Consider the following 15,932-nt stretch of genomic DNA (forward strand, 5'->3'; position numbering starts at 1 on the left):
GAGATAGAGAGAGACAGCTTCAAGAAAGGAAACCCATAAAGAAAAGGAAATAGTGTGCAGCATGTGTATAAAGAAAAAAAAATATTAGCATGTCACATTTGAGCTATTTTGGTTTCTGACGTGGTATTCACTGCTAAAGAAAAGAATGAAAGGCACCAAAAATGAGGCACTGTTTGAACAGATCTAATCATTGATAAATAATTGTGTTTTAATTAAAATCCGTCATGTCACTCCGAGGTTCTGCTATTACATGAGCCTGAAAATGCATGAATGTGTAATGCAGGAATAATTAAAATTACAGCTTCCCAAGTCTTAAGTCTAAATGCTGAGCAATTAACTGCCTGATAAATCTCACTTTTCTGTGTGTATGGGGTTTTTTCTTCCCTTTCTGGGAGTATTAAATACTCCTAATTGCTGAGTGCATATTTCTTGAACTGTTTACAGTTTTCTGTTGTGTCTATCAGCTGTAACTTGCTCCAAGCATTACTTAGCTTTGCATAGGAATCTAGGATGTGATGTTCTTATTAACTGGGGAGGTCATGAAGTCCTAAAGCCTCAGACTTGTTCAGAAGATAGGGATGGACAAGGACCTCAGTATCGTGGCTGGAGATGGGTTGCAGATGTTGGTTCTGGGAGTTGCAGTATGATATAATCCAGGTTATCCTTGAGTTGTTGGCTGCTACACTTGTACATTTTAGGCAAATGTAAATGATGGAGCTTTTCTTTTATTTAGAAATGAAACTTATCTCATTTTCATAACTTAGCATAATTAGTCTCCTTTCTTTAGAAGATAAATGGTTTGGTTAGGATAACTTCTTAGAGCAGATGCTGAGGATTGATGGGAGCTCCCCATTTCTGACCTGTCTCCCAAGAGTGTTGAGCAGGGATGCTAACAGCATCAGTTCTCAAAAAACTTTTATGACCTAGGCTCTGATCTAAACAGGATGGGAACTCCTAGCTTGATTCACACAACTATCATCAGGTAAATGACTTTTGGTTACCTTTAGTGTAGGTTGTGTATACAATTCTGACCTACCAGGGCCATGCTCATCTCTGCTCTCAAGGCCATGCCCATCACTAGCAGAATATAAGGATATTAGGGTTATCTTTATGTTTTAAATAGAGATACTCTCTAGGGATAAATCCAAAGAATGGCAATGAAGCTGGTAAAGGGTCAAGAGCACAAGTCTTCTGAGTAGCAACTGAGGGAATTGGGATCTTTTAGTCTGAAGAAAAGCAGGCTGAAGGGAGACCCTCTAACTCTCTACAACTCACTGAAAAGGGACTGGAGAGAGGTGGGGGTCAGTCTTTTCTCCTAATGAGAGATGAGAATAAATAACCTCAAGGTGCACTAGGGCAGTTTTAGGTTGGACATGAGGAACATTTTGTTCCCCAAAAGGTTTGGCAAGTCCTGGGACAGATTGGCCAAGCCAGTGGTGAAGTCCCCAATCCTTGGTGCGGTTAAAAAGCCATGATGTGGTGCTGAGGGACATGGTTTAGTGGTGACTTGGCAGTGTTGGGATTCACAGTTGGAATTTGATGATCTCAAAATTCTCTTCAGCCAAAATGATCTATGACTCTAGATTGGATTGAGTATTTTATATATATATTGGAACTGCTGCTTTTAAGCCACTCTCTGGCTGAAAAATTAACAAACGAGCTGTGGGATAATGTGATGTTGGCTGGTGGCATGGGCTTGCTGTGCCCAATTTGTGTGGGTTTATATGACAGCTCTGTTTAGTGTGGCTTCCTGGAGATGCACAGGTCCATTCCATGTGCTCTCATGGGTTCAGATCATGCCTTTTAAGTTTCTCTCATAAATACCTTCTTCTTTGCCTAACAATAGGGAGACCATCACAAATGCATCAGGAAGATGTAAAAGCTGAAAGAGCCAGAAATACTCTTCCATTTCCATTTGGAATGAAGTCAACAGACTGGTTGAGAGTAAATTGAATTGAAAATAAAGGCACTTCCTAAAAATGTTTTCTGTGTTTTTTGTGGAGGAGCAGGGAAAGAGTGTTGGAATGGATTCAAGGGAAATTGCAAGGCAACGTGGCCCCAACACTGCATGTGTAAACATGGGAAGATCAAGCAGGACCCCACAAATGCATTGGGACAACTGTGGGTTTTGAGACAACAAATGCATGACAGAAATCTAAGGAGGATCTCAATTTTACAGGAAAGAATAGGATCACGAGAGCAGTCATTTCCTTAAACATTTATTAACCCCCTTCCCTGCAGATGTAACATTTCCCATGTTTTTCCTCTGCACTTCACAACACATTTCAATGCTCACGGCATGAACTTTACCAGGACTGATTTTTTTAGTGGATGACTGGAGGTGAGGCAGAAGGCAATGACTTCCCAGCATTTCCCCTGACGTCCTTCCACCACTGATGAACACCCACACCAGGGACGAGCTGGCAGAGCTTGCTCTGAGCGTTGTTGTCACCAGGGTCTTGCAAATTCACATCATCTTTGGAATTTTTGAGTTGATAAAGACAGAGATTGGGGGGAGGGGGGTAGAGGGTGGGGGTGTTGGAAATGGGAAAGACATTCTAATTCTGTCACTGGAGTCATCAGTGTACTGCTGTGTACTGCCTGAAGAAATAATTTATGTAATACATTTATTTATATTCCCCCCCCCCCCCCGATTACAGATTATTCCAGATTAGCTGTGTTTTGCAATTCTAACTCAGTGGCCAATGCTTGGGCTGTGCCTTTGCTTACTTAAGCTGTGCAAAAACTTCTCATCCCCAAGTTTTGGGTAGTTTAATCCCTTGTGCCAGGTAATTCTTGGAAGCACAGTCCCTCCAGATGGTATTTGGAAAGTCAGCCATTGGAGATGGGATTTCAGCTTTTTGTTCATGCTGCTTTCTGCAGTTATAGAATCATAGAAAGCTTTGGGTTGGAAAGAAGACTTGAAAGGTCATGCAGTCCACAAACACACACACCCCCCACCCCCCCCACCCCCAATCTTCAGCTGAAGCAGGTTGATCAGAGCACGATTCACCCTGAACTGAAATGGTTCCAGGCATGGGGCCTCTACCACCTCTCTGGTCAACCTGGGCCAAGGTCTCACCATCCCCAGTGTAAAACATTTTTTCCTTCTATCTTGTCTAAATTTCCATCTTTTAGTTTAAATGCATCACCCCTTGTCCTATCCCAACAGGCTGTGCTAAATATTCTGCCCCTATGTTTCTTGCAGAAATCTTAAGTCCTGAAAGGCCACAAGAAGGTCTCCCTGGAGCCCTCTCTTCTCCGGTCTAAGTAACCCCAAGTCTTTAAGTCTTTATAACAGATGTTTCATTCTCTGATTATCTTTGTGTTGGGGAGAAGGAGAGAAGTAGTTTTTGGTGCTTCTGATGGTGCTGTGGATCTTCCTCTGGAACAATCTCTTCCCACCAACAATCAAAGCCCCAAGATAAGAAATAGAATCCAAGCCTTGCATACATAATGAGAAACTAGGGGATGGAAATCCCTCATTTCTGGTTCTTGAAGACCTGCTTCTTTACTGAGCATCTGTCTTTGATCTAATTTATTGTTGTAGTTTCATTTTTCTTTACTGAGAATAGAATAATGTAATTGTTTTGGTTGGAAAACACCTTTAAGATTATTGAGTCCAGCAATGAACCTAAGACTACAATAGCCATCAAACCATTGCCAAAGTTCCATGTATTTCTTGAACACCTTCAGAGATGTTGACTCCACCAGCTCCCTGGGTAGCCTGTTCCAATGCCTGATCACCCTTTCAAGAAATTCTTTTTCCTAATAGCCAATCTAAACCTCCCATGGCACAATTTCAGGCCATTTCATCTTGTTCTATCACATGATATTAGGGAGGAGAGATTGACACCCTCCCCCACCTCACTCCAACCTCCTTTCAGGGAGTTCTGGAGAGCAACAATGAGGTCTCTCCTCAGTCTCCTGTTGTCCAGACTAAACATACACTTGCAGATTGCAAGGAAACCCAAAAAATACTCACCAAAAAGTAAGATGAAAAAGCTGCTGACAATAATTTATATTAAAAAAAATCAATAACAAAAATGGAGCTGTGATTTTGTCTTTTTTTTCCCCCTAAGTTTTTCCTTTTGTTTCTAAGGAATGTTTGCAGCTGTGAGGACTACTGATTTATGTTGCTTATCTACATGAAGGTTCTGATTCACGTTTTATCTCAGCTTGTGAGAGCTGAGGCTTTAGGTCAGTCTCTAGCCTCAGTCAGACTTGCTGTAACATTACAAAAATTGGCAACTATTAAAATATTTGCAAATATTTTTTTCTTGCCAGCTTTTTCCTCAGTTCTGCTTGCAGATGTCAGCAGGGGACCTTTTGAGGTATAGCTGCTCTTTACCTAAAATGTTCCTGAGACCAGTTCAGAGCTGGTGCCTTGTGAACGCAATTGCACTGACTTCAACAATAAAAACCCAACAGCTCCAACCCAACTGTTATTATAAGCTCTTACAAATGCATAAGCTGTTTCTTTGTGTGTGTTATTTAAGCTTTTTATTTACTTATTTGAAGCAGAAAGTTAGGAGGATGCAGTAAAAATAAAACAGAATTAAATGCTTTAGAATTCCTCCTGTAGAATGCTTCGTTTCTGGCACTTCCTAATGAAACATGTTTATGCTGGTGTGGTGGGTTGAAATTTCCCCCCTAGCATTAACTTTGCCAGACCAGTCCAGTTGGAAGCAAATGAAAGCTGTATTTACAGGCGAAAGTGCAATCTACAATGGAATGCAATGGATATGTACAAACTATACAGTATTTACTATATTGACAGCACAAGAATCTCCCTGGTCAAAGACTAGGGAAAGCTACTAGCTTCTCCTTTTCTGCCTCCCTCCTAACCCCCTGTACAAATGAAGGGAGAAAGGAGCAGAGGAATGTAAATACCAAAACCACACAGCCAAGGTCAAGTAGAAGCAAGTTAGTATCTTATAGGCTGGATGTGATGATCTTGAAGGTCTCTTCTAACCTGGTCTGGTCTGGTCTGGTCTATTCTATTCTATTCTCAGAGCAAAGAAATGAGAAGAGAAGAGCAGTTGTTACGGTACAACCAATCTTACATAGGTATCTCTCCAAAGGGATTGGTTAGAATTATCTTTATTTTCCTTTTTACACCCAATAGTGATTTACATTTTACTACTTTTCTGCTCAAGATCTGTGGAAAAACTTTAAAGGCATAGCCTAAACCAACCACAGCTGGAAAATTTTGCTTCATATTTTTTAGAACACCTCCCACCTTCAGCCCTTCCATGCCTCCTCCTAATGCAATTGGTGCTAATGTGATATGAGAGCTTATTCTGCAGCCAAGGGTCTAATCTAAACCTACCCTCTTTCATCTTAAACCCACTATTTTTTGTCCCATTATTACAGGCCATGGTTAAATTGTCTCTGTTTTTTTTAATGATATCTTTCAACAAAAATGGTTCTCTAAGACCATTGAATCCAACTGTTAGCCCATCTCTGCCAAGCCCACCACTAAACCTTGTCCCTTGGCACCAGATCTGCATGGCTCTGAAATCCCTTCAGGGATGGGAACTCCCTCACTGGCCTGGACAGCCTGGTCCAGGGCTAGACAATGTTTTTCTTGAAAATTCTCTTTCATAATGTTCAAACTAAACCTCCCCTAGTGCAATTTGAGGCTGTTTCTTTTGTCCTATTGAGGATGAGCTATAAATAGCTCCTTGTTCCTTGCTGTGCCAGTGGCTTTGGTGGGAGGGAACAGAATTCTGCGGAGCACTAGGGCCACGTTTGTTGCAACTGCTGGGACCACTGGCCTCGCGTTGCACCAGGGGAGGTTTAGGTTGGACATTAGAAGAAACCTCTTTGTTGAAAATGTTCTCAAAGTCTGGCACAGGTTACCCAGGGAGGTGGTTGAATCCCTGTCACTGGAGGTGTTTAAAAAAGACAGAGATGTGATGCTGAGGGGACATGGTGTAGCACCAGCCTTGGCAGAATTAGAGAATGGTTGGACCTGAGGAATTAAAGGTCTTTACCAACCAAACCAACTGTATGATTAAATCTGTCTGGAAGGTGATATTCCCTGGAGGCGCTTACAGCATGGACATGCTCCTGCATGGGAGTTTCTTGCTCCTCTGGGGAGGCTGCAATTGAAAACCTGCTGTTGCTGCATTATTTTGAGCCCTGTATTACAGATTTTAAATCCTTTAGGAAAATTCCCAGCAGTGATTTTTTTAATGGCCTTGCTTTACCTTGTGTTCTGCTCCCTACTTCTGAGGAATTTTGATCAGCTGAGCTGTAGATACAATTCCCCCCAAATACATGGGGAAAAAATCAGGTGAAACGGTCATGAGACACACCAAACAAGGATTTTTCTCAGGAAATGTCAGCATCCAGGTTGATGTGTGTTACAGCAGCTAATCCATCCAAGGGTTTGCTCAAGGTATCCTAAGAAGAATCAAGGCAAGCAGAAGAATCAAGGCGAGCAGTCAGCAGGAGTTATGGGGCAATGACAAGCATATACTCTTTCCCCAGATGCTTTGGCAGAGGAGCCAGCAAGTACTTGGTCTGAACAAAAAAAAAAGGAAAGAAAAAAAGTGAAAACAAGGTGTTTCTCTCTCTCTCTCTGTTTTTTTTTCCCTCTTCCCTCCAGTATCAGTCATAACAAAGGAACAGAAGAGCTTGAAATTAGAGCAATAATTTTACCCTCTTACCATATAGATTTCTCTGTTGCTGTTGCTACCTCTAAATTCATTTTGCTGAGCTATGAGTATAGTGAAAAATCTCATCTTTATGGAAGAAGGAAATGAGAGCTGGGATTGTTTAGCCTGGAGAAGAGGAGGCTCAGGGGTGACCTCATTGCTCTCTACAACTAGGTGGTTGTAGCCAGGGAGGGGTTGGTCTCTTCTCTCTAGCAACCAGCACCAGAACAAGGGGACACAGTCTCAAGCTGCACAGGGAAAGTTTAGGCTCAAGGTGAGGAGAAAGTTCTTCACAGAGAGAGTCATTCATCATTGGAATGTGCTGCCCAGGGAGGTGGTGGAGTCACCATCCCTGGAGGTGTTCAAGAGGGGAGGGGATTGGATGCGGCACTTGGTGCCATGGTCCAGTCATGAGGTCTGTGGTGACAGGTTGGATTTGATGATCTTTGAGGTCTCTTCCAACCTTGGTGATACTGTGATACTGTGTACTGTGAGAGGCAAGCTGACCAAAACAGAGAGCAGTAGCAGGTTGAATCAAACCAGTATGACTTGTTGGCAAGAAGTCTGCTACATACTGATTACAGTATACCTGCAGGAGGTTTGTGGTTGGCAGAAAATAGTCCACTATGAACTCTTTCTCCCCCCCCCCTATTATTTTCTGCCTTTGATTTTTTTTAGCCTTCCCTTAGCAAAATTTGTGTAAGTCATCTGCTCCAATCCCCCTGCTAGAGGAGGATGGCCAACAGCATCTTGCTTAGGATCACAGTGTCCGTGTGGGTTTGGAATCTCTTCAGAGGAAACTCCACAGCCCCTCTAGGCAGCCTGCTCCAGGGCTCCAGCATGCTCACAGCAAAGCAGTTTCTCCTCCTGTTCATGTGGAACTTGGCCCCATGCTCTTGACCCCCACCCTTCAGATAAGCATTGAGAAGATTCACTTTCAGGTTGCTCTTCTCCAGGCGAAACAGCTCGAGGTCTCATGCTTTCCTCCTCACAGAAGTGATCCCTTCAGCATCTTTGTAGCTCTTCAGTGGGCTCTTTCCAGCAGTTCTTTGCCTCTCTTAAAATGGGGACCCCAGAACTGGACAGTTCCTATGCTCAGAGAGTCTATCAAGCCACCAGAAAATATTTATTTTCACATTGTTTTATAAATCACAGCCATTTTTTTTTCTAGTTTTGTTTGTTTTTTTCATCATAGAATGTTTTCCTGTTGACTTGGCTGTGCTTGGATGAGATGGGGGTGCAAGTAAGATTTTGGCAGGAATGAAAAGGATGCAATAAAAGAAGAGGAAAACCAGAGCCTTATTAAACATGCACAGACTTTTTGGGCAGTGCCTCCAAAGCTGTGCTTAAATAAAGGGAATGAGAACAGTTAATGTTGTATTATAGCTCTTGGTGGTAAATATTTCTCCCTCCCTCCCCCCATGTTTTTGTCACTTATCGTAACCCTTAACAACAATTTCATCAATGTGGAGCTTCTAGGATAGAATCATAGAATCATTTTGGTTGGAGAAGACTTTTAAGATCAACATTAAGATAAAGGATGCACCCAAATTAGTGCATAATGACTGATTTCAAGAGACACTTTTCCTACTGTATACATTGCTCTCAAAAAAGTGTGGTTTTTTTCCACTGGGATATGAATGAGGAAGAAGAGGAGCTGCTCCAGGTGCCCTTCTAGTGTAGGATTTCAGTCTGTGGGTGGAAAAAGGTAATAACTGGGAAGGACGGGGTTCAAAAGCGTCTTTTATAGCTTAATAGAAGTGTTGGTGTCACAGTGAAGGAGAGTTTTCCCTACTGAATGCCAATGGTGGGTTGAGGTGAAGGTGATTGTGTTTGTAAACAAGGAAATGGAAGCAGGTAAAGCCCAATTTGGGTCCAAATGTGATGCTGTTAAAATGAGGCATTGGGGCTCCCTGTTTATTTCTTGCCTTGAAGAGAAACTTAACAGCAAGTCAGAAGATGATTCCCCAAGGGGCCAATACCACCACAAGTGGGTGAAGAATTGAAGTGCATGTTCTTCTTCTGACTTCTTCACCAACCACAGAAGTTTTGTATTAAATACAAACATTGGGTTTAGACTAGAACATGTTAATTCATGGCAGAAAAAAAAGAAATACAAATAAATGGCAAATCTGAGCATGAAAGAAAAAAAGCATCTTGACTGCTTGCAAGGGAAGGGATGGCTCAAAGGATTGGATGGTCTTAAATAGGAATATTATTGCATTTTATTTCCATTCTTTGCAACAGGAAAATTGCTTCAGAGTTGGAGGTTGTCTGATGTCCATGCCAATGTGGTATCACAAAAGATTTTATTGCGAGAAGGTGGTTAGCTCCTGCAGTCTGCCTGGCTTACCCCAAGGTCTCCTTCAAGCCCAGGTGGTGAAATGGGCTGCACAGAGGGCTGAAAATGCCTTTTCTTTTGACCTTGAGTAGCTGGAGAACATCCAAAGAGTCAAGGGTCTGGAGTGAAGCTGGTGAAGGGTCTGGAGAACAAGTTTTATGAGGAGTGGCTGAGAAAACTGGGACTGTTTAGTCTGGAGAAGACGAGGTTTAGTGGAGACCTCATTGCTCTCTAAAACTTGCTGAAAGGAGGTTGGAGTGAGGCAGGGGTTGGTCTCTTCTCCCTAGTATCAGATGATAGAACAAGAGGAAATAGCCTGATATTGATCCAGGGGAGGTTTGGGTTGGATATTAGGAAAAATTTCTTTCCTGAAAGAGTGGTCAGACATTGGAGCAAGGCTACCCAAGGAGATGGTGGAATCACCATCCCTGGAGGTGTTCAAGAGATGTGTGGACATGGCATTCTGGGACATGGTTTAACTGTCATGGTGGTGTTAGGCTGATGATTAGGACTTTATAATCTTAGAGGTCTTTTCCAACAGAAACAATGCTATGATTCTATGATTTTTCTGTTGGTTTTGGGCCACTCCACCTCCCCTTCCTCCCTGGAGATTTACTCTATTAAATTTTCTGTTTTGTCTAAAGGCTCTGAACAAAAGGAGATTTGTAGAAGATTTGTATGAGGCAAAGGCTCATATTTGGTCTATATTTCAGAGAGGTAAAATAAAATGCTGAACCCAGTACAGATAAACCGCTGTGGGAGTTTTCTTGGGTACCAGTGGCATATTTCTTCTGTGATCTTTCAGGAGGTTAAGGGTGAAGCTGGAGCTATATGAAGAACAATTTGCTCTTAACAGAGGCAAAGGCAGGTGAAGCTGGTGAGCACAGTTTTGGGGGCTTTCAGTCATTCGGTTTTGAACCCCATCACAAGCCTGTCCTGATGTGGCCCCTACTCAAGTCTCCTTCTCTGCTGGCATGATGCTCTGGTACTTTCCATACCTGTCTCTGTCTTTAGATCATTAAAACTTCTGAAAAATGGTGATTGCAGTGATGTTGTGAGATGATCCATCAATTCTGAACTGTTTGTGGCCGCACATTCTTTACTTCCAAGTGTGGAATAAATTAATATTTCTGGACAATCTTTTCTTGAAAAGACTTGTCCTTGACAGCAATTAATTTGTGTGCTCATTCTCTCTTAGAAGTCATTTTGCTTGTTTCACCCACTTTTCTCCTGAAGCATCAAACAACAGACTTATTCTATATTTTTATCCAAATGTGCACCACAATGAACAAGAGTTTCACCAATACTTGGAGGTGCTGTCTTCCCAACTTCATGATAGAGATCATGCAGAAAAAATAATAAATAAATAAATAAATAAATAAATAAATGAAAGCAGCTTGGTTTTGTTTACTGTTTTTTGACCATAAGGGGCTTCTTGCTGCTTTGTTCTGAGCCCTGTGAGGAGACACTGAGGGAGCTGGGGTTGCTTAGCCTGGAGAAGAGGACGCTCAGGGCAGACCTTGTTGCCGTCCACAACTACCTGAAGGGAGGTTGTAGCCAGGTGGGGGTTGATCTCTTCTCCAGCGCCAGAACAAGAGGACACAGTGTCAAACTGCACCAGGGGAGGTTTAGGCTGGATGATAGGAAGAAATTCTTCATAGGGAGAGTTGCCCATTGGAATGTGCTGCCCAGGGACGTGGTTGAGTCGCCATCACTGGAGGTGTTTAGGAGGAGACTTGATGGGGTGCTTGGTGCCATGGTTTAGTTGATTAGATGGTGTTGGATGATGGGTTGGACTAGACGATCTCAAAGGTCTCTTCCAACCTAGTCTGGTCTATTCTATTCTAGTTCTATTCTATTCTAGTTCTATTCTATTGTAGTTCTATTCTATTCTAGTTCTGTTCTATCCCTATCCCTATCCCTATCCCTATCCCTATCCCTATCCCTATCCCTATCCCTATCCCTATCCCTATCCCTATCCCTATCCCTATCCCTATCCCTATCCCTATCCCTATCCCACTCTTCCACAGAAGCAGAGGACCAAGCTTGATGGTAGCTGCTGGGAGGAAAGGACCACTTTGTTTGGCTGGGGCTTCCCTGTTCCTGGGGTGGTTCTGAAGTTTCATAAAAAGGTTTGGGTAGGGAGGGACATTGAAAGGTCATCTAGTCCAAACCCCTGCACTCAGAAGGGATATCTGCAGATACAGCAGGTTGCTCAGACCTGAAAGAGTTTCATGGATGGGGCGTTTACCATCTCTCTGGTCAACCTGGGCCCGTGTCTCACCACCCTCAGTGTAAAAAATTTCTTCCTTCTATCTAGTCTAAATCTCCCTTCTTTAGTTTAAAACCATCACCCCGTGGCCTGTCACAACAGGCTGCCCTAAAGAGTCTGTCCCTGGCTTTCTCATAGGTCTTTTTTATTGAAAGGCCATAAAAAGGTCTTCCCAGAGCCTTCTCTTCAGAACTCCTTGCCCTGTTTCCTGAGAAGTTGCATCACACTCTCACAACCTCCCTTTTCCCTTTTAAATTTTCTTTTTCATTTAATATATTTCTTCATGGGTTTGGAGGAAATGAAGGAATGTGATTTTTTTTTTTGTGGCTAGAAAATGGGCAATAGACTCCTGGTAGTGATGAATATGTTCTAAAATATCTCTCTGCAAATCATTGTTACCTTCCCTCTGCTCATAATGGGATGGTAATTTACAAACTGAAACAGAAAGGAGGTTTCCTCAGATCGTGAGATGGAGTTAGCGAAGCCTTCACAACCATCTCCTTTCCTGACCCATGTGAGAGTGAGAGAACTGGGTAGGGCTGAAGCTGCATAACCAGGACAAAGGCTCTGTTCTTAGGTGGGTATTACACTGAAATGGCCACCAGCTCATCCCTCAAACTTTACCAGGCAAAAAAAATCTTAAAATATTGAGGAAGAGTTTAAAAGAAAAAAAAAAATCATTAAAATTAATTAGTGAATGCTAATTAACTGTAATAATATAATTTAAAATCACTGCCTGGAAATACAGTAGCTTTGGCCCTGTGCCATGGTACGATGTGTATGGCTGCTGTCGTTCATGTGGTCACACATCCATTTTGAGAGCTGACAGCGATGATCAGTTTTTAAACGTTTAATTGCTGCCATTGTTTGACTAGAGGAATTTTATAGCCTTGCTTAGCTAATATCTCACAGCAGCTGCTCTCCATCACAATGATTTAGGTATTTAAAAAAAAAAAAAAAAAGAAGTAAGTTCTATAACTGATTTGTTGTTGTTGTTGTTGTTATATGTAACTCTTTACTGTTGAAAAGCCTTAAAAGAAGTTGAACTGTCAACACCACAGAAGCATCCCTATCAGTAATCAAATATACTCCACGTTCTGCCAAGTATCCTGGGCTGTCACATCTGCCATCACCACCTGTGATAATTTTCCTCCTTTTTCTGCACTAAATAATCAATTATAATATTCTGGGTTTTTTTTTTCCCCACACACTCATTTACTACAACTGGCTGTAGTTAGAGATTCCCTTTGGTTTTTTGTTTTTTTTTTTCTTTTAAATTTGTTTTTTGAATGTCAGTGAGGAGATATGGGTGATTGTGCACCCTGCAGGGTTTTTGAGCACAGCAGTGGGCATCATGTAGCCCCATCACCCAACTGCATGGAGCTGCGCTTCATCGGATATGTCATTAAAAACTGATCACCCCACCGTGGTCTCCAGACCGTATAGATGAGGATTTAAGGAACAATGAGATCATAAAGTTATAGAATAGTTTTGGTTGGAAAAGACCTTTAAGATGAATAACAAAGCTGGTAAAAAGTCTAGAACAGTTCTTTTGAGGAGCTGCTGAGGGACCTGGGGTTGTTTAGTCAGGTAAAGAGAAGGCTGAGGGGAGACCTCATTGCTTTGCACAACTCTAAAAGGAGGTTGGAGTGAGGTGGAGGACAGTCCCTAGTATCAGATGACAGAATGAAAGGAAATGGCCTGAAATTGTGCCAGGAAAGGCTTAGTTTGGATATCAGGAAAAATTTCTTTGCTGCAAGAGTGATCAGGCACTGGAACAGGCTGCTCAGGGCAGTGCTGGAGTCACCATCCCCAGAGGTGTTCAAGAAATGTGGACATGACACTTTAGGACATGGTTTAATGGCCATGATGGTGTTGGGTTGACAGTTAGAGTTGATGATCTTAGAGGTCTTTTCCAACCATAACAATTCTATGATCATCAAGTCCAACCATTAACCCAACACTATCAACTCCACCACTAAACACTGCATGCAAGACTGTGCCAATTTCTGTGTCAGTCGGAATGGTCTCTGGGTGTCAGTAACATACAATGAGCATGTCTGCAGAATCCTCATTCTCAGTGTTTGAAGGAAGGACTTGTACATTCCAGATTGATTTTTGAGGCAGGGAGGTGGGAAAAGCCAAGAAGAAAACATTGTCTTGGTGGAAGCTGAGCAAATTTGGTCAAGAATTGCTGAAAGAGACAGTGAAAAGACTGTGATAATATGTCTTGTAGATTAATCTTAGAAAAATATGCACTTGAAAGAACAAGGAATATAATAAATTGGTATTTTAAATTTATTTTAAGAAATAAAAGTCTGGGGATGTTGGATGTCACATTCAATTTGATGTGCCTGGATGATTTGGGCTGGTGATTATCATTACACATTGACCAGGGAGGTGGTGGAGTCACCATCCCTGGAGGTGTTCAAAAACCATGTAGACATGGCATTTTTGGTTTAATGGTCATGGTGGTGTTGGCTTGAGGGTTGGACTCAATGATCTTAGAGGTCTTTTCCAACTGAAACAATTCTATGATTCTATGAGTACCATTTCAATGTGTCCATACTGACCTGAATTAGAGAGACATCAGCAGGACTTTATCCTGAACCGTTGCACTGCCTCTATATGTCCTGTTTTGCCTTGTGCATTTGTGCCAGCACTGACACAAGAAGCTGTTAAACCACCCTTATTTCCAGGAAGAAAAGTGAAAATGTCAGCAGCACTGGCTTTTAAAGGCAGGAGCAGAGCAGAAAGGGCAGGGATGGGAATGGAGCAGACATTTAGACTCATGGGGTTTAGTGCAGCCTAGTCACAGACCCCTCTTACATTAATATTTTAAAGAGAGTCATCTCTTTTATATACCATTAGTTAAGACGTAATACTGGAAGGGTTCTCTGAGATAAAAGGATGGTCTTCATCCAGCCTATTAGTGAGAGAAAGCTTTTCTTGTCAGTTTGTGGGGAATTTACCCTTGGTGATCTTTGGAAATTCAATTTCTCAAATCTACATCTTATTGTCACCCTTGCAGAACAGTGCTGATAGTCTTCATCACCTAGTGAAATACCAACAGAATATTCCTCGTGCACTTTAACAGCCTCTTTAGCCTTGTGTGGCTGAAGCTTTCCTTTGACCTGGATGAAATATCATTTTTTTTTAATCAAGCATATGAACTAGTCGTAGTTAAGCTGAACTCAAAACCAGGATACTGATTATGATTAAGATGGTTTCTACTTAAGATGGGAGTAGCACTTAACCTGCTGAAGAAATCACGCTTGCTCAGCTCCTTTTTGTATTAGTTGGGTCTAAGTTTCAGTGATGTTGCATGACCTTTTGCTATAAAAGGGAATTTAAAGTCTTTTATGATGTTCTTGATTCCACTCAGACTGATCAGTGTGTCTGTGCATTTGAACATGATAACTGAAGCGAGCACTGTGATAATTGTTTCTTTTCTACACAGAAAAACTATCCAGGAAATGATGTCTTCTGAGAGGGCAAACCTTAAAAAGAAAAAAGTCCCAAAAACGTGCTTTGGTTGAGCTTTTTGAACCATGACACATCCCCTAAATATGTCCCATTTATTTTTATAATTTTATAAATAAAAAGCTGAGTGAGAAAATAACCTCAGTGCTGTACTTGGGAGCACAGCCTCTGCCAGCAAAGGTCTCTGCAAATAGCAGAGGTCAAAACTTCTTGGGATCTCTCCACCACAAAGAGATAGATTTTTATTTATACATTGCATAAAACATATATAGATATTTCTCTGTGTACCATAAATCTTCTTTCTGAGGAAATCCAAGGAGATGCCAAAAAAAGAAAGCATTATTTATTAAAACCTTGGTCATTGTTTCTTAATGCTGACTTATAGCTGTATGTGCTTTAAAGTTAAATATTGTAGCCTGGGAATTTTCTGAGGAGCACTCTTGGATCAAAACTCTGCAGTATATTGAACTGAGGCTTTCACAAGAGGTGGCCAGTTTTTGATAAATCTTCTCACTGAAGGAGAGATTTTAAGTTATCCAAAGTTCTTTTGTCTAGGCTTTATTAAAACTTTTGATTCAAAACAACTTGCTTTTTAAAAAGACTCTTGATTTGTAGAAAAAGGAAAACTAGTTGCTGATGTCCCTGCTGATGCAGGCAGGTTGGTGTAAATGATGTTCAAAGGTCCCTTCCAACTCAAATCATTCTGTGATTCTATGAAACAGTCCTGGACAAAAAGATTTTTCCCCCCCTCCTTTTGTAGACTTTTCCTCCTTTTTTTTCTTCTTAATTTCATAATGGCAGACTGTTCCAGGGCTTGACAAGCCCTTTGGGGGAGGAACTCTTCCTCATGCCCAAGTTAAATCTCCCCTGGTGCAACTTGAGGCCATTTCCTCTCATCCTATCACTTGGTACCAGGGAGAAGAGACTGATCCTCACCTTGCTACAGTGTTTCAAGCCGTTGCAGAGAGCAAGAAGGTATGCCCTGAGCCTGCTTTTCTCCATGCTGAACAAGCACAGTCCCCTCCGTCAATCTTCATGAGACCATTCTTCAGACCCTTTAATATACAAGCCCTATGAGGAGAGGCTGAGGGAGCTGGGGTTGCTCAGCCTGGAGAAGAGGAGACTCAGGGGTGACCTTATCACTCTCTACAACTACCTGAAGGGAGGTTGT

This window comes from Melanerpes formicivorus, unplaced genomic scaffold (assembly GCF_026170545.1).
Source record: "Melanerpes formicivorus ecotype bairdi unplaced genomic scaffold, bMelFor1.0.p_v2 SCAF_6, whole genome shotgun sequence".
Lineage (NCBI taxonomy): Eukaryota > Metazoa > Chordata > Aves > Piciformes > Picidae > Melanerpes > Melanerpes formicivorus.